Source organism: Pristiophorus japonicus, unplaced genomic scaffold, assembly GCF_044704955.1.
Source record: "Pristiophorus japonicus isolate sPriJap1 unplaced genomic scaffold, sPriJap1.hap1 HAP1_SCAFFOLD_29, whole genome shotgun sequence".
Classification (NCBI taxonomy): Eukaryota; Metazoa; Chordata; class Chondrichthyes; family Pristiophoridae; genus Pristiophorus; species Pristiophorus japonicus.
Window position 1 is genome coordinate 11,559,402 of NW_027252668.1, and position 19,354 is coordinate 11,578,755.

Sequence of the window (19,354 nt, forward strand, 5' to 3'; positions counted from 1 at the left end):
CCAGATTACCAGAATTAAACCCAATGGGATCGGGAGAAAAGTTCCTCATATGCTCAGAGCAAAATATATCATATGACAATAGAATTTTATGTATTAATTAATGATGTTTAAATCAATGCTTCATTTTTTTTTACACAGGAGATGCATAAAGATGTGTAAAATAGATGAACTATTTTTTTATAAGGTTTTAATTAAAAGTACAATTTCCCTGACCGGGAATCGAACCCGTGCCGTGGCGTTGAAAGCACTAAATCCTAACCACTAGACCATCAGGGAACCTGGCTTGGATAAAGTATCTTTTTAAATAAAAAAAATTCTCTGCCTGACACCTTGGAAACAATGAGACAGCCCTTGGAGCAAGGGTCTGGTTATTGCCAAACAGCAAAGGAAATATTAATTCTGAAAGAACAATATCCGAAAGAAGAGTGACCACGACGTGATTTGAACATGCAACTTTCGGATTTGGAGTCAGACACACTACCATTGCACCATGAGACCTACACAGTGAGCTGGAGATGTTCGTCTCTATGAAGGTTCTGTAATACAATGGGCTTTAAAATCTCCGCCCATTCCCACCAGGTATCACAAGCAGCGCTCACCTGACAGGCACCGTATGGTTTCTTCTTAAACTTTTCTCTTGCTTTCACAGGAAACCATCATTAATTAACCCCTCACCTTCATTTTCACAATCAAACAAATGCTAACTCAGGGACACTCCATACTTCAATCATTTGGCCTCTGCTTTACATCTTAACTCGAAAGCCATATCCCATTTTACTCATTGTCTTTTAGCTTTCTGGTTCAAAGACTTCAGGGATCTGGGGCAACTTTTATCAAATTTAGCAGCACCGGTTTTTCCTATATTGCACACAAAATAAAATCACTCGTGAAGATAAAATCCCAACATGCGTATTTTCAGATTCAACGCTGCACCATTTCAAATAAAGTGAAAGAATTTTACACTGAAAAGATTTGCAAGTGTTGCTTGTATTTGTGTCTTTAATCAAATGTTGTGGCGTCTGACTCCCATTCATGCCAATGCTGAATAAGAAAGGAGGGTTTGACATTGACCAGTCTGCACTGCCGCTGATATTTGTGAGCTCATCCTTTATATTCAGTGGTTTCTCGCCCTTTGATGGGCTGCAGTGTAGCGGATATCACGGTGGCCTCACATTGAGTACTTTTGACGGCGATGACTCATCAGGGGAGTGCAGCAGCAGCCAGGTTCATGGCACCGTGGCTGGCTCTGCTGCACAGAAGGGCAGGAAAAAGAGTGGGACAGCGATAGAGATAGGGGATTCGATTTAAAGGGGAATAGATAGGCGTTTCATCGGCCGCAACCGAGACTCCAGGTTGGTATGTTGCCTCCGTGGTGCAAGGGTCAAGGATGTCTCGGAGCGGGTGCAGGACATTGTGAAAAGGGAGGGAGATCAGCCAGTTCTCGTGGTGCACATTGGTACCAAAGATTTAGGTAAAAAATGGATGAGGTCCTACGAGATGAATTTAAGGAGCTAGAAGCTGAATTAAAAAGTAGGACCTCAAAAGTAGTAATCTCGGGATTGCTACCAATGCCACGTGCTATTCAGAGTCGGAATCGCAGGATAGCTCAGATGAATCCGTGGCTTGCGCAGTGGTGCAGCAGGGAGGGATTCAAATTCCTGTGGCATTGGAACCGGTTCTGGGGGAGGTCGGACCAGTACAAACCAGACGGTCTGTACCAAGGCAGGTCCTGAACCAAAGTCCTTAGGGGGGAGTGTTTGCTAGTGCTGTTGGGGAGGAGTTAAACTAATATGGCAGGGGGATGGGAACCAATGCAGGGAGACAGAGGGAAACAAAATGGAGACAGATACAAAAGACAGAAAGGAGATGAGTAAAAGTGGAGGGCAGAGAAACCCAAGGCAAAAACCAAAAATGGCCACTGTACATCAATATTCTAAAGGGTCAAAGTGGAATAAAAAGGCAAGCCTGAAAGCTCGGTGCCTCAATGCGAGGAATATTCAGAACGCTGGAGAGGGCTCTGAGCAAGTTCGAGTGGGTGAGAGGGCAGGTAAAAAGGACCCCAAGAAAGAATGCAAAAGGCAGGAGGCAACAGAGCAGAGTAGCACTGGGGTAAGTGTAAACCACAAGGTAATAGGAAGGGACAATATGTATGAATATAAAGGGGCTGCAGGAGGGGGTCAAAACTAAAAATCATAGATTAAAAACTAGTATTAAATACTTTACCTAAACGCACGCAGCATTCAAAATAAAGTAAATGAGTTGACGGCACAAATCATGACAAATGGGTATGATTTGGTGGCCATTACAGAAACGTGGTTGCAGGGTGGCGAATACTGGGAATTAAACATACAGGGGTAGCTGACAATTCGGAAAGATAGACAAGAAGGGAAAGGAGGTGGCGTAGCTCTTTTATTAAAGGATGACACAGGGCAGTTGTGAGAGATGATATTGGCTCTAATGAACAAAATGTTGAATCATTGTGGGTGGAGATTAGAGATAGTAAGGGGAAAAAGTCACTGGTGGGCGTAGTTTATAGGCGCCCAAATAAAAACGTGACGGTGGGGTGGGCAATAATCAAGGGAATAATGGAGGCATGTGAAAAAGGAACGGCAGTAATCATGGTGGATTTTAATCTACATATTGATTGGTCAAATCAAATCGCACGGGGTAGCCTGGAAAAGGAATTCGTAGAATGCATACAGGATTGTTTCTGAGAACAATATGTTACAGAACCTACAAGGGAGCAAGCTGTCTTAGATCTGGTCCTGTGCAATGAGGCAGGAATAATGAACGATCTCCTGGTAAAAGATCCTCTCAGAAGGAGTGATCTCAGTATGGTTGAATTTGTAATATAGATTGAGAGTGAGGAAGTAGTGTCTCAAACGAGCATACAATGCTTAAACAAAGGGGACTACAGTGGGATGAGGGCAGAGTTGGTTAAAGTAGACTGGGAACACAGAATAAACGGTGGCACAATTGAGGTACAGCAGAGGACATTTAAGGAGCTCTTTCATAGTGCACAACAAAAATATATTCCAGTGAAAAAGAAGGGCAGTAAGAGAAGGGATAACTTGCTGTGGATAACCAAGGAAATAAAGGAGAGTATCAAATTAAAAACCAATGCGTATAAGGTGGCCAAAGTTAGTGGGAAACTAGAAGATTGGGAAAATTTTAAACGACAGCAAACAATGACTAAGAAAGCAATAAAGAAAGGAAAGATAGATTACGAAATTAAAATTGCGCAAAACATAAAAACAGATAGTAAAAGCTTTTACCGATATATAAAACGGAAAAGAGTGACTAAAGTAAATGTTGGTCGCTCAGAAGATGAGAAGGGGGATTTAATAATGGGAAATGTGGAAATGGCTGAGATCTTAAACAATTATTTTGCTTCGGTCTTCACAGTGGAAGACACAAAAACTGTGCCAGAAATTGCTGGTCACAGGAATGTGGGAAGGGAGGACCTTGAGACAATCACTATCACTAGGCGGGTAGTGCTGGACAGGCTAATGGGACTCAAGGTAGACAAGTTCCCTGGTCCTGAGGAAATGCATCCCAGGATATTAAAAGAGGTGGCAGAAGTTATAGCAGATGCATTCGTTATAATCTTCCAAAGTTCTCTGGACTCTGGGGAGGTACCAGCGGATTGGAAGCAGCTAATGTAACGCCTATGTTTACAAAAGAGGGCAGACAAAATGCAGGTAACAATAGGCCGGTTAGTTTAACATCTGTAGGTGGGAAAATGTTTGAAACTATCATTAAGGAAGAAATAGCGGGACATCTAGATAGGCCTAGTGCAATCAAGCAGACACAGCATGGATTCATGCAGGGGAAATCATGTTTAACTAATATACTGGAATTCTTTGAGGATATAACGAGCATGGTGGATAGAGGTGTACCGATGGATGTGGTGTATTTAGATTTCCAAAAGGCATTCGATAAGGTATCACACAAAAGGTTACTTCCGAAGATAGAGGTACGCGGTGTTAGCGGATATGTATTAGCATGGATCGAGATTTGGCTGGCGAACAGAAAGCAGAGAGTCGGGATAAATGGGTGCTTTTCAGTTTGGAAATCCGTGGTTAGTGGTGTGCCACAGGGATCGGTGCTGGGACCACAACTGTTTGCAATATACAGAGATGACCTGGAAGAGGGGACAGAGTGTAGTGTAAAAGAATTTGCAGATGACACAAAGATTAGTGGGAAAGCGGGTTGTGTAGAGGACACAGAGAGGCTGCAAAGAGATTTATATAGGTTAAGCGAATGGGCTAAGGTTTGGCAGATGAAATCCATGTCGGAAAGTGTGAGGTCATCCACCTAGGGAAAAGAAACAGTAAAAGGGAATATTATTTGAATGGAGAGAAATTACAACATGCTGCGGTACAGAGGGACCTGGGGGTCCTTGTGAATGAATCCCCAAAAGTTAGTTTGCAGGTGCAGCAGGTAATCAGGAAGGTGAATGGAATGTTCGCCTTCATTGCGAGAGGGATGGAGTGCAAAAGCAGGGAGGTCCTGCTGCAACTGTATAGGGTATTGGTGAGGTCGCACCTGGAGTACTGCGTGCAGTTTTGGTCACCTTTCTTAAGGAAGGATATACTGGCTTTGGAGGGGATACAGAGATGATTCACTCGGCTGATTCCGCATATGAGGGGGTTACCTTATGATGATAGATTGAGGAGACTGGGATCTACTCGGTGGAGTTCAGAAGGATGAGGAGTGATCTCATAGAAACATTTAAAATAATGAAAGGGATAGACAAGATAGAGGCAGGGATTTTGTTTCCACTGGTAGGGGAGACTAGAACTATGGGACACAGCCTCAAAATACGGGGGAGCCAATTTAAAACCGAGTTGAGAAGCAATTTCTTCTCCCAGAGGTTTGTGAATCTGTGGGATTATCTGCCCAAGGAAGCAGTTGAGGCGAGATCATTGAATGTATTCAAGTCACAGATAGATAGATGTTAAACCACTAAGGGAAATAAGGGTTACGGGGTGCGAGTGTGTAAGTGGAGCTGAGTCCACGGCCAGATCAGCCATGATCTTGTTGAATGGCGGAGCAGGCTCGAGCGGGTAGATGGTTTACTCCTGTTCCTAATTCTTTTGTTTCTTATGTTTCTTATGGAGCAGGCGTCTACTACAACCAAAAAAACCTTTTTTAAAGGACCTGCGTAGTCCTCATGGATGCGTGCCCAAGGCTTGGTGGGCCAGGACCATGGGCTAGTGGGGGCTTCCCTGGGCGCATTACCCAGCTGGGCAAACGTGTTGCACCTGCGAACGCAAAGTTCCAGATCTGCGTCTTTCGCTGTGCACCAAATGTGTGACTTGTCAATTGCCTTCCTCATGACAATGCCCGGGTGCTCATTGTGGAGTTCTCTGATGAACACCTCTCTGCCCATCTAGTTTCTACGCGGTTTCCCCACAGTAGGCAATCGGCCTGAATCGAGAGTTCATCCCTGCGCCTGTGAAATAGTTTAACTTCCTCACGACATGCCCTGTACGTGGCTGCCCAGTCCCCATTCAGGACACATTTCTTGACTGGAGACAATAGCGGGTCTCTATTTGTCCAGACTTTAATCTGACGGGCTGTCACGGGTGAGCCTTCACTTCCGAAAGCTTCAACAGCCAAGACCATCTCAGCAGCATGCTCGGTAGCCCCCTCAGTGGTGGCGAGTGGGAGCCTGCTGAGTGCATCGGCGCAGTTTTCGGTGCCCGGTCTGTGCCGAATTGTGTAGTCATAGGCGCCTAAAGTGAGTGCCCACCTCTGTATGCGGGCCGATGCTTTTGCATGTATGGCCTTATTGTCTGCCAAAAGGGACGTAAGGGGTTTGTGATCTGTCTCCAGCTCAAATTTCCTGCCAAACAGGTATTGGTGCATTTTCTTTACTGCATATACACATGCGAGCGCCTCCATTTCTACCATCCCGTCGCCCCTTTCTGCCTGGCACAGACTTCTGGAGGCCGAAGCTACCGGCTGTAACTGACACTTGGCATTGACATGCTGCAACACACACCCGACACAATCGGACGACGCATCGCACGTTAACACAAGTTTCTTACATGGGTCATATAGCGTTAACAGAGTGTTGGAACATTACAAATTGCGAGCTCTATTAAAAGTCCTTTCCTGGATGTCCCCCCAGACACATTCGTGACCTTTGCGTAGGAGCACGTGTAGCGGCTCTAGCAGCTTGCTCAATTTGGGAAGAAAGTTACCAAAATAGTTCAGGAGCCCCAGGAACGAATGCAGCTCCGTCGTGTTACGGGGTCTGGGTGCTCTCTGGATCGCTTCTGTTTTGGAGGCAGTAGAGCTGATCCCGTCTGCTGCTACCCTTCTCCCCAGGAATTCTACCTCTGGAGCTATGAAGACGCACTTCGCTTTTCAGTCGCAGCCCTATCCGGTCCAGTCTGCGTAGCACCTCCTCCAGGTTGTGGAGGTGTTCTTCAGTATCGTAACCCGTGATGAGGATGTCGTCTTGAAAAATCACCGTCCCTCGAATCGACTTGAGGAAGCTTTCCATATTTCATTGTAAGATCGCGGCAACCGACGAATCCCGAAAGGACATCTGTTGTACTCAAACAAGCCCTTGTGTGTCGTGATGGTGGTCAGCTTCTTCGACTCACTCGCCAGCTCCTGGGTCATGTAAGCTGAGTTCAGGTCTAATTTTGAAAAAAGTTTGCCACCGGATAGCATCCCAAAGAGGTCCCCCGCTCTCAGTAGCGGGTACTGGTCTTGGAATGACACCCGATTGATGGTGGCCTTGTAATCACCACATATCCTGACCGACCTATCCGCCTTGAGCACCGGCACAATCGGGCTCGCCCAGTCACTGAATTCGTCTGGCGAGATGATGCCTTCCCTTAGCAGGCGGTCCAATTCGCCTTCTATCGTTTCCCGCATCACGCACGGCTCTGCCCTGACCTTGTGGTGTACTGGAATGGCGTCCGGGTTCATGTGAATCACTACCTTGGCCCCCATGAAATTGCCAATGACGGGTTGAAATAATGAGTCAAATTTGTTCAGGATCTGTGAGCATGATACTCGCTCCACAGAGGAAATTGCATTGACATCGCCCCATTTCCAGTTCATGACAGCAAGCGACCTTGTGGGTCACGACTACTGTGGGGCTGCCTCGTACCAGAATGATCTCCTTTGTGTACGTTCGTAGCTGTGTGTCAATCGGCAATAATTTTGGCCTCCTGGCCTTGGACGCCCACAACTTTTCGAACTATTTGATACCCATCAGGAACTGGCTGGCCCACGTGTCTAGCTCCACTGATACTGGGATGCCATTGAGGAGCACTTTCATCATTATCGGTGGCGTCCTGGTGTATGAACTTTATACGTGCTCCACATGAACTCGCTGAACTTCAGCTTCCAGCGATTTCCCCCATTATTCATTTCTGCAATTTCTGCCTGTATTTTGCTCATATCTGGAAACTCTGACTGAGTGTGTGCCTCCATGCCTCCAACATGAGCTGCTGTTGGAAACATAAGGTCTCTTGCCAGTCGATCGTCACTGACTGCTCCGTGATTGTCCTTGAGTGCACCATGAACAGGTGTTGATGGCCCCATTACTGGCCGCATTGTCCCTTGCAATGACATGAATCGCTATTCAGCTTGCCATTGTCTCTGTCGAACTCCCCCTCTAGGTTTGTCTACATATTGGGGCATGCCTGACTGCCCTTGGCTGCCTGGAGAACTGTGTGTTGCTTTAACAATGTTGAATCTCTGTCCCAACGATTGCTTAACACAGAACCTCTTGTCGGTTCTGCTCGTGGCCATGCTCGTGTGGTTTAAATCCCAGTTTCTCGTCACCATTGATACGTCCTTACTATACAATGTAAATGCACACGAGGCCCATGCTTCAGAGAAGGTCAGTCTGTGACCTGTCTTTTATTTCTTAGCACTCAAGTGATGGAAGTGGGTGGAGCATCCCCTTTTATACCTGAAGGTCCAGGTCAGGAATGTCTCGAACAAGTTCACCACCAAGTGGTCATTGTTCTCACAGTGTACAAATTAGGTCAGATTATACATGGGTTACAATGCTGGTTGCATACATGACAATCCCGGCCTCACTCACTGTGGAGCTGTGGACGAGCGATTAGTCGATGGGTTGTTTGCGGCTTCGATCTGCTGTTGTGAAGCGCGGTGGAGATGCATGATCCTTTAATAATCTCTCACAACTCAACTGAAAGCAGCCGGAACGTGCAGCTTTGAGAGTGTCTTTCTGCACCGTCAGGGCTGGACACGGGACGGAGTGAGAGACACTGTGTGGAGTTTGAGTGTGTACAGAACTGTACAGAGAAACCAGCCAATGTAACAGGGCTGTGAGACACTGCATTTTGTTCATAGTATAGTATTAGGCAGTCCCTCGGATCGAGGATGATTTGTTTCCACACTAAAAAGGGATGAGTTAACAGGTGTTTCGATGAGGGACCTGACAATCTAGGTCCCGAATTACATCCGGAAAGGTGGAAGATGCCTGTGGGTGGATTGTTTTAACGTGGGGTGACCGTTGCACACCTGCCACCACACGGGCTTGACAGAGCTAGGTCTTGGTCCAGAGGCAAGGATTACCCAAGGCGACCACAGACCAAGCTCTGCTGCATGGACCGAGTGTGGACACATGTGCCGACTATCCATAGATCGCAGTGTGGGCTGGCCCGTGCTGTCCCTGGGCCATCGCCTCTCCTGAGCCCCAATATCACACTGCTCCTCCGCCCCGATCAAATATGCAGCAGTCAGAAACAGGACATCAATTAGTCCCTGTAATCTTGGAGACATCAAATATCAACACTGTTATTTGAAATATCAAAATATTAAACTCCAGCCTAGTTGAAGGGTTATTAACATCAGCAGAAACAAACACCAACTTTGTTAATATTGAACCATTAATGTCAATTATTCAATTTTTTCTAATATTTAATTGAACAAAATCGAAAATGTTTCCACCCGGTTTCGAAACGGGGACCTTTCGCGTGTTAGGCGAACGTGATAACCACTACACTACAGAAACACTGCGAGTGACATGTTGCTCTGAACATAACCAGAGCCTTAACCTACATAGCTGGCCGATACTTCAGGAGCTGGTTTTATGAGAATATAATGAATGTGCGATCTTTAGGAAGGCTGTGAGTGTGGCAGGAATTGATCTCGTGTTTCCCAGACTTTACACACAGGAACAGGAGCGAGTGGTTAGGATCTGGGATGCACGGCTTGAAACGGCGGTGGAGACAGACTCAATCTTATCTTTCAGATGGGAGTTGGAAAAGTGTCTGATGGAAAAACAATTGCAGTGCGATGGGGGAAGGGCGGGGGAGTGGGACTCGCTGAGAGTCGGCACGGGCTCGATGGGCCGAATGGCCTTCCATGCTGTAACCGTTCCATGATTCGATAAGTTAGTGGCACATTTCATAGTGTGGGTGGAAGCAGAACATTGCAATGGGACATGGATTGAGTCGGCAAAACTAGAGGCATCTGATTCAGGAGATTCGCGGGGCACGGAAATTCGGGAGTTTAATGACTTTGAAAGGAACATTTTTGCTTTGTGCCGTTTCGGTCAGAGAAATGTTTGTGAAAGGAATTTTTTGCAGAAAGTCATGCAACATTTAAGCTTCTACCTTAACACTTCTTTCTGGGTGTCAGGTCACATTTCGTTTCAATGTTATTCTTCCAGAATTGCTATAAGAACTTAAGAACATAAGAATTAGGAACAGTAGTGGGCCATCTAGACCTTCGAGCCTGCTCCTACATCCCCAACATCGGGAACAATCTCCCCGCATCTAACCTGACCTGTCCCATCAGAATATTGTATGTTTCGATGAGATCCCCTCTCATCCTTCGAAACTCCAACGTATAAAGGACCAGTTGATCCAGTCTCTCCTCATATGTCAGTCCAGCCATCCCGGGAATCAGTCTGGTGAACCTTTGCTGCACTCCCTCAATAGCAAGAAAGTCCTTCCTCAGATTAGGAGACCAAAATTGAAAACAATATTCCAGTTGAGGCCTCACCAAGGCCCTGTACAACTGCAATAAGAACTCCCTGCTCCTATACTCAAATCACCAAGCTATGAAGGCCAACATACGATTTACCTTTTTCCTGCCTACTGTAACTGTATGCCAACTTTCAGTGACTGATGAACCATGACACCCAGGTCTCATTTCACCTCCCCTTTTCCTAATCTGCCACCATTCAGATAATATTCTGTCTTCACGTTTTTGCCCTCAAAGTGGATAACCTCACATTTATCCACATATTACTGCATCTGCCATGAATTTGTCCACTCACCTAACCTGTCCATGTCACCCTGCAGTCCCTTAGCGTCCCCCTCACAGCTCACACAGCCACCCAGTTTAGTGTCATCTGCAAACATGGAGATATTACACTCAATTCCTTCATCCAAATCATTGATGTATATTGTAAAGTTCTGGGGTCCCAGCACTGAGCCCTGAGGCACTCCACTAGTCACTGCCTGCCATTCTGATAAGGACCCTTTTATCCCAACTCTCTGCTTCCTGTCTGCCAACCAGTTCTCTATCCACGTCAGTATATTACCCCCAATACCATCTGCTTTGATTTTGCACAGCAATCTCTTGTGTGGACCCTTGTCAACAACCTTTTGAAAGTCCAAATATACCACAACCACTGGTTCTCCCTTGTCCACTCTACTAGTTACATCCTCAAAATTTCCAGAAGATTTGTCAAGCATGATTTACCTTTCATAAATCCATGCTGACTTGGACCGGTCCTGTCAATGCTTTCCAAATGCGCTGCTATTTCATCCTTAATAATTGATTCCAACATTTTCCCCACTACTGATTCAGGCTAACCAGTGTATAATTACCCGCATTCTCTCTCCCTCCCTTCTTAAAAAGTGGTTTTACATTAACTACCCCATAGTCGATAGGAACTGATCCCGAGTCAATAGCCTGTTGGAAAATGATCACCAATGCATCCACTATTTCTAGGGCTACTTCCTTAAGTACTGTTGGATGCAGACTATCAGGCCCCGGGGATTTATCATCCTTCAATCCCATCAATTTCCCACCTCATAAGGATATCCTTCAGTTCCTCCTTCTCACTCGACCCTCGGTCCCCTAGTACTTTTGGAAGGTTATTCGTGCCTTCCTTCGTGAAGACGGAACTGAAGTATTTGTTCAATTGGTCTGCGATTACTTTGTTCCCCATTATAAATTCACCTCAATCCGACTGCAAGGGACCTACAGTTGTCTTCACTAATCTTTTTCTCTTCACATATTTAAAGAAGCTTTTGCAGTCAGTTTTTATGTTCCAAGCAAGCTTCCTCTCATAATCCATTTTCCCCCTCCTAATGAAACCCTTAGTCCTCCTCTGTTGAATTCTAAATTTCTCCCAGTCCTCATGTTTGTTCCTTTTTCAGGCCAATTTAGCTGCCTCTTCCTTGGTTTTAGCACTATCTTTAATTTCCCTTGTTAGCCACGGTTGAGCAACGTTCTCCGTTCTATTTTTACTCCAGACAGGGATGTGCAATTGCTGAAGTCACCCATGTGATCTTTAAATGTTTGCCATTGCCTATCCACCGTCAACCCTTTAAGTATCCTTGGCCAGTCTATTCTAGCCAATTCACACCTCATACCGTCAAAGTTACCTTTCCTTAAGTTCAGGACCCAAGTTTCTGAATTAACTGTGACACTCTCCATCTTAATGAAGAATTCTACCATATTATGTTACTCGTCCCCAAGGGGCCTCGCACAATAAGATTGCTAATTAGTCCCTTCTCATTACACATCACCCAGTCAAGGATGGCCAGCTCTCTTCTAGGTTGAGAAAACCATCCATAATACACTCCATTAAATCCTCCTCCACCACATTACTACCATGTGGTTAGCCCAATCACGATGTAGATTAAAGTCACCCATGATAACTGCTGTCCCACCACTGCACACATCGCTTCTTTCTTGTTTGATGCTGTCCCCAACCTTACCAAAGAAAGTTGTTGAGGCCAATTCACTAAATATATTCAAAAAGGAGTTAGATGAAGTCCTTACTACTATGGGAATCAAGGGGTATGGTATGAAAGGAGGAATGGGGTTCTGAAGTTGCGTGTTCAGCCATGAACTCATTGAATGGCGGTGCAGGCTGGAAGGGCCGAATGGCCTACTCCTGCACCTATTTTCTCTGTTTCGATGCTTCCACCACGACCAACCAGTGAGACAGACATTGCAGCAAGGCTCTGTTATTGTGAAACAGCAATTGCTCAAAGAAAAGTGACCCCGACATGATTTAAATACGCAACCCTTTGATCTAGAGTCAGACGCACTACCGTTGCACCACAAGGTCTGCACAGTAGTTAAGGGATGTTCGTCTATATGAAGGTTCTGCAATACAAGGCGCTTTAAAATACCCGCCCATTCCCACTAGTTTTCGCAAGCAGCGGTCACCTGACAGTCATCGGATGGTTTGTTCGAAAAAGTTTCTCTAGCTTTCACAGGAAAGCATCACTAATTAACCCCTCACCTTCTTTTGCACAATCAAACAAATGCTAACTCAGGGACACTCCATACTTCAATCACTTGGCCTGTGCTTTGGGGAGCGGTCAGGGAAGTGGACCTGAGTCCATGATCAGATCAGCAATGATCGTATTAAATGGAGGTGCAGGATCGAGAGGCCGTATGGCCCATTCCTGCTCCTATTTCTTATGTTCTGATGTTCGTATGCATGTTAACCCATTTTACTCACTGTATTTTAGCTTTCTGATTCAAAGTGTTCATTGCCGATGAAACCAGAAATCTGGGGCAACTTTTATCAAATTTATCAGCACCGATTATTCATACCGTGCACACAAAATACAATCAGTAGTGAGGATAAAATCCCACAATATGTATTTTCAGATTCAACGCAGTAGAATTTCAAATAAAGTGAAATAATTTTACACTGAAAAGATTTGCAAGTGTTACTTGTATTTGTGTCTTCAATTAAACCTTGTGGCGTCTGACTCCCGTTCATGCCACTGCTGAATAAGAAGGGAGGGTTTGACATTGACCACACTGCACTGCACCTGATATTTCTGAGCTCACCCTTTATATTCAGTGGTTTCTCGCCCTCTGATGGGCTGCAGTGTAGCGGATATCACGTTGGCCTCATACGCAAAAGGTCCCCGGTGGATCCGTTTTCTCTCACTCAAAGTTATCTATTTATTGATGAAATAAAGAGCAATTAATGAATAAGGGAGCCCTTTTGCCAGGAAAATAAATAGCAAATAAAAACAGCAAATGCTGGAAATCTCAGCAGGTCAGGCAGCATTTGCAGGAAGACTGATCTCGCCTCCGATTGTTCATCCACAGCAATTTTAAACATAATGTTTCTGTCTGGGATTGAACCAGGGACCTTTCACGTGTAAAGCAAACGTGATAACCACTACACTACAGAAACCTCTTGTACAACAGTCCCCACAGCGAGGAGCTGACCAGTGAGCTCCCTCTGTGCTAATCGGGAATGTGTTGGCTCACCTTGAACAGCTTCTGTCCAACACAGAAAGTTCTCAATCCTTCTCCTCCGCTGCCCTTTACAGAAATGTCACGGACCACCCAGCCACCGTGTTCACTTCCACATCCTCACAGTGGGGACACAGAGGCTCCTACCGTCTCCCCGCGATCAGCGAACTCACCCAGTTTACAAAATTAAACCCCAAACACGTGCCCGGCAAAGTGCAGGAGAAGCCAGATAGTCTGTAAGTTCGGTCTATCACAGAAGGTATTGGCATTCATGATGATTACAGCAATTATTAATCGTCTCACAGACCTCAATTAGTTTTATGCGATGAATTGATCGAGGATTGAAAGCAGGTTAGTGCGCCGGGGCTTCACCGCTCGACCACCAGGGAACAGTTACGATACATGTCGAACCAGATTAGTGCACCGGGACTTAACCCCTCGAACACCAGGGAACAGTTACGATATATGTCGATATAGTTATATATATTTATATATGAACCTGAATGTCAATGGCTACCTACCGAGACCTCGTGGCGCCCAAGGTCGTGCGTCTAACTTTGAGTGAGGGAAACGGTTCCACAGTGACACCTGTCATGTGTTCTGCATGGTGACTGCTTGTACTATTACAAGGTGTGCCACCAGAGGGCACTTCGGTGGATTGAGACTTGTAGCTTACCTGCACAGGTGTGCCTGGCCTAGTATAAAAGTCAGGCCACCAATAAAGGTTATCAACAAAAGGACTCAAGGCACTACAGTTAAAGAACGACACATTGTCTCGTGAAGTCATTATCAGAGCATTTAAAGGTTTAATAAGGGAGCCCAAAGCCTCAGAATCTGGAAATTCTACCAGAGCGTCGAAGTCATGATGTTGGTGCCTGGGACAACACATTGCTCAAAGTTGTCCACACGTGAAGGCAGAGTGTTTCTTCGACAGAAAGACTGGGCATCTTGCGAAGGTTTGCCGACTGAAGGGAAAAACCTGTTGTTAAAGCTATGAGTCCAGCGTTCAAAGCTATGAGTAGAAATCCCAAGAGACTACATAGTATGGAAGACCAACAACTGGAGGATGAGATGTTAGAGTTACACATCATCAGGAGCACGATTTTAACGGACAGTGATTCGGAAAGAAACAAAATCCACATCGATGTTGCTGGATTCAATATACCAATGGAAATTGACACGAGTGCATCCGTGAGTGTAATATCGGAGTCACTGTACCGCGACAAATTGCGTGATTTCTAACTGGAGAAACCCAAGATAGAGCTGCGAGGCTACTCGGGAGAGTAAATTCCTGTGATTGGTCATATCACTGTACCGATCAGTGAAATATAAAGGTCAATTTCAGAACTTGCCTCTAATCGTAGTGAAAAGAGACAAGTCTGCCTTACAAGGAAGAAATTGATTAGGCTCACTGAAGCTGGATTGTACTCAGATTTTCTGTGTGGAAGCGAGATTTTCATCAACGGATGAGGTTATCAAGAAGTATCCAAAGGTGTTCTGCGAAACGGACAGTCCGATCCAAGGCTTCAAGGCGAGTGTCAGGGTACAGAAGGACGCTAGATTGGTTAACTACACGCCCCGTTTCGTACCATATGCACTGAAGGAGAAAGTTGAGCATGAACTCAAAAAACTAGAAGGTGTTAACCGTTACACTGCGGAAACATCTCCACTTTCAGCACCAGATTAACAAAATTCAACCCAATGAGATCGGGAGAAAAGTTCCTCACATGCTCAGGGCAAAATAAATAATTGTCGTTCTACAAAAAAATGAACAAATTTCAGCACCTGGTCAGACGGAAATGTTAAGCGAGCAGGTAGACTGCTGAATCGCACTTTTAAGGTGTTGGTGGTGACAAAGCAAATGGGTTCTGCCAAATGATTCAATATAAAAAATGGCTGACATTGGATTCGAATACTATCTATAGTGACCAGCGCACCTCATCTTAGACCACGTGGCCATCATTACTATTCAGTGTTGTGTGTGGCCACCTGCAGGTTGATTTTGAACTTTTGTGTCCTGTCACATGAAATAAATCAGGGCAGCAGGCAGATCTCTGCCTGATACTGGGGAAAGAGTGAGACAGACCTTGGAGCAAGGGTCTGGTTATTGTCAAACAGCAAATGAAATATTAATTCTGGAAGAATAATATTGAAACGAAATGTAATCCTGACACCCAGAAACAAGTGTTAAGGCAGAAGGTTAAATGCTGCATCCCTTTCTGCATAAAATTCCTTTCACAAACATTTCTCTGAACAAAAAGTCACAAAACAAAAATGTTCCTTTCAAAGTCATTAAACTCCTGAATTTCCACGCCCGGCGACTCTCCTGAATCAGATACCTCTAGTTTTGCCGACTCCATCCATATCCCTTTGCTCCAACGTCTGTCTCCCTGTTTCCCCGGTGTCAGACAGAGATCCGCCTGCTGCCCTCATTTATTTCACTCTCTGTGAATCTCTCTAATATTGCAACAGCAGCCATGGTTGTGTGAAGGTTTGTATTCGGTTAATCGTCGCCAATTGTTGTGAAAAGTAGAACACCAGGAAGCTGAGTCCTGTGATCTAAACTTAGTGTGATCTTAGTCTTCTTTATTCCAACTCCAGAGTGCCTGAACAACATGGCAGCCAACCTTTTATACTGGCCCTACACGTGTGGGCAGGTGACCATTGGGAATTCAACAGTCACGCCCTCTGATGGCAAGTATTACGTAGTTACATACTTCACATAATTGTTATCGTTAAGAAGTTATAATTCCAATGAATGCCTGAATCATCCGAAACGAGCCTGGTTTGTCGGACAAGGATACATATCAGAAAGGAGCGTAGTTAGATGACAAGGGAAGTGATACTCTGATTATAAGTTTGGAGAATAAAAAGAGTAAATGCTGGAAATACTGAGCAGGCCAGGCAGTATCTGTGGAGAGAGAAACACAGTTAACGTTTCAGGTTAATGACCTTCCATCAGAAGTTGGGAAGTTGTGTTAGGTAATACGATTAAAAGTTTCAATTGTCACGAAGCAGTGGTAAGGAAAAGATATAACATGTGGCATTTGGCACAGATAGTTTAGAATCCAATTCATATTTGATCAATTTGTACACCGAGCTGGGAACTGTAACGTGTTTGAGTTCTTCGGCTAATATTCGCAAGGTTTGGGTGTAAGTACTATTAAGTGTATGTTTCATTATTTTCTGCTTAATAACTCTGACATTTAATGTTGCGGAATCTATTACTGCACTGCGCGTGTTCCAGCTCTGTTTGGAGCACCAATCCCTTCAATACGTCGCTTAAAGTGACAGTTGGATTCACCAGATCTTTGTATGGTGAAATTTCAAAGATTGAAAGCGGCGCACATCAACCTGGTCACCGACTCATTAACCGCTACACGCTGCTCCCGTGAGATGGAAGCCCAGTTAGTGTTACAAGCTTGAACGCAGGTACAAGCAGAACTCATTCATAGAAAGTCCAAGTCCCTGAGGCACCTGATTTTTTGCACCAAACTCCTTCGCAAATAGTTGCGGTTCGTGTGGGGTGATTTGGGCACTACTTCCCCACACTACAACACTTCAATCATAACTCAACGGCTGTAAAGCGCTTTAGCGCGTCATGAGTTCCTGAAAGGTTTTGCAGAAATACAAGTCATTCTTTGCAAAAGTATGATGCAATTTCAAAATTCTTGAGTAAACTGAGGGCTCGTCCAGAATTTGAACCCGGGATCTCTCGCAAATTTCAAGCAACAACCCCCCAACAAGAATCATACCCCTAGACCAACGAGCCAACTGCTTGGTAAATGTGGAGATAAGGTGTAACCATTATTGAAACATTTTTAGTGTGTTGCTATTCTTGATCGGAGAAGCACATGAGATGTAATCAATGACTTTGCTTTTTCGACCTGTCTTCTGAAGCACCGTACGGTCCCATTCCGACAGTCAATGAGCTGTGGGACGTTAGTGTATGCAGGCTGTGGGTGGTCACCCCGAGCACAGCAGAGGGGTTTCTGCATTAGTTCAGGGAAGGGACAGTATCTTTCCCCTTCTCTCTTCTTCTTGTCTATAACCCTGTGCTATGATTTCTCTATTTATTCCCCTGAATCAGTTTCTCCTGTTTAAAAGGGAACAAAAGATGAAATGGGTGTCACTGTGGAACAATTTCTCTCACTCAAAGTTAAACGCACTACCGTGGGCAGCACGGCGTCTAGGTTGGTAGCCGTTGATATTCAGGTTCATATATAAATATATATAAATATATCGACATGTATCGTAACTGTTCCCTGGTGGTCGAGGGGTTAAGATCTGGCGCAATAATCTGGTTTCAATCCACGATCAATTCATCGCATAAAAATAATTGAGGTCTGTGAGACGATTAATAATTGCTGTAATCACCATGAATACCAATATTGTCATGTATCTCACACTACTGTACATAACTGTACCTTACCATGCAATACATGACTGCAACCAGAGAAGATTTGCAACCACAAACTTAACTTACCACCAGGGGCGCATTTGCAGGAGACACTGGATACCATTCCCAGACAGGTATATAATGACTGGTCTCAGGCAAGTGTGGCATTCGAGAGCTGTGTAATAAAGGAGCAGCTCCAGAGTGACCTTGACTTCAGTATGTGCCTCGTGTGAATCTGTACTACAGGGTCAGGACTTTACATTGGCGACGAGTTACGGGATTACAGAATCCAAAGAATGGTGACCAACGGCTCAGACGAAAAACACAATGCTGAAGATAATTGGGAGGAATTTATAGAAAGGCTCCAGCAAAGCTTTGTAACCAAAGACTGGTTAGGCGACAATAATGCAGACAAGAGAAGAGCCCATCTCTTGACCAGCTGTGGCTCGAAAACATACGCTTTAATGAAAGACCTGCTGGCACTCGAGAAACCAGCAAGCAAGTCGTTTGAAGAATTGATCACACTGGTAAGAGACCTTCTGAAGCCAGCAAGCAGCCTACACATGTAAGCTACTTCGGACCCGTGTCAAAGCTCGTCGTACACCGAGCACAGGCTCAGGAAAACCCCGGGGGAGAGGATATCCCGGTGACTGGGCCTTCCAGCAACACTGAACAAGTGCCCGTTCTGAAACTTTCCAGTGTAATAACTTGCAACTGGAATATCCAACAGTCAGAATGGACGAGCGGTCGAAGGCGCTGTGTTTAGGTCACTGTCCCCTCTGGAGGCGTGGGTTCAAATCTCAATCCTGACATTCAGTGTTTTTAATTACAAAGTAATTTGTTTGGACAACACTCTGAAGTGCTTTGGGACATCCATCGAACTGAATAAAATGACCCCAATTCAATTACAAGCAATGATATCAAAGTAACTTCTCAAACCGGGAATCGATCCTGGGTGGCTGTCGCGAATGTAATGGTTTTGTGAAGCATTGAAATATGCCCTCTGAATAACTTGCACTGCTCATTTAAAAACACGGTTATAATTTGTTTCAGTGCAAAAGAAGGCAGGCTCGAAGGGACAAATGGCCGACTCCTGCTCCAGGTTCTTGTGTTCTTATGCAGAGCACAGAATACATGATTAAATGATCAACTCTCCCTCAGTTCGCATTTCTTTCATTGTGCAAAAGAAGATTATGGGTTCATTTATGATGTTTTCCTGTGAAAGCTCCATAAAAGTTTAAGGAAAATAATTCATCCAACATGGTTGTTGAACCCACGACCCGAAGATTAAGAGTCTTATACTCTACCGACTGAGCTAGCCAGGCACTCTGGAGTTGTAATAAAAAAGACTAAGGTCACACTAAGTTTAACTCACAGTACTCAGCCTAAGGGAGTTCTTCTTTGCAGAACAATTGGCGACGAGTAACAGAATACGAACCTTCACACAACCATGGCTGCTGTTCGAATATTAGAGAGATCCGT

At 44.9% G+C, this 19,354-nt stretch overlaps 3 non-coding genes across 3 annotated transcripts; all 3 read right to left on the reverse strand.

The window, feature by feature from the left end:
• Window positions 1-204: 204 nt before the first annotated feature.
• Window positions 205-276, reverse strand: trnae-uuc (transfer RNA glutamic acid (anticodon UUC)). Its single transcript has one exon. It is a non-coding gene; the product is annotated as a tRNA-Glu (tRNA).
• Window positions 277-8,943: 8,667 nt separating this feature from the next.
• trnav-aac (transfer RNA valine (anticodon AAC)) lies at window positions 8,944-9,016 on the reverse strand. The gene has a single exon. It is a non-coding gene; the product is annotated as a tRNA-Val (tRNA).
• A 4,322-nt stretch (window positions 9,017-13,338) lies between these two features.
• Window positions 13,339-13,411, reverse strand: trnav-uac (transfer RNA valine (anticodon UAC)). The gene has a single exon. It is a non-coding gene; the product is annotated as a tRNA-Val (tRNA).
• Between the last annotated feature and the right edge of the window lie 5,943 nt (window positions 13,412-19,354).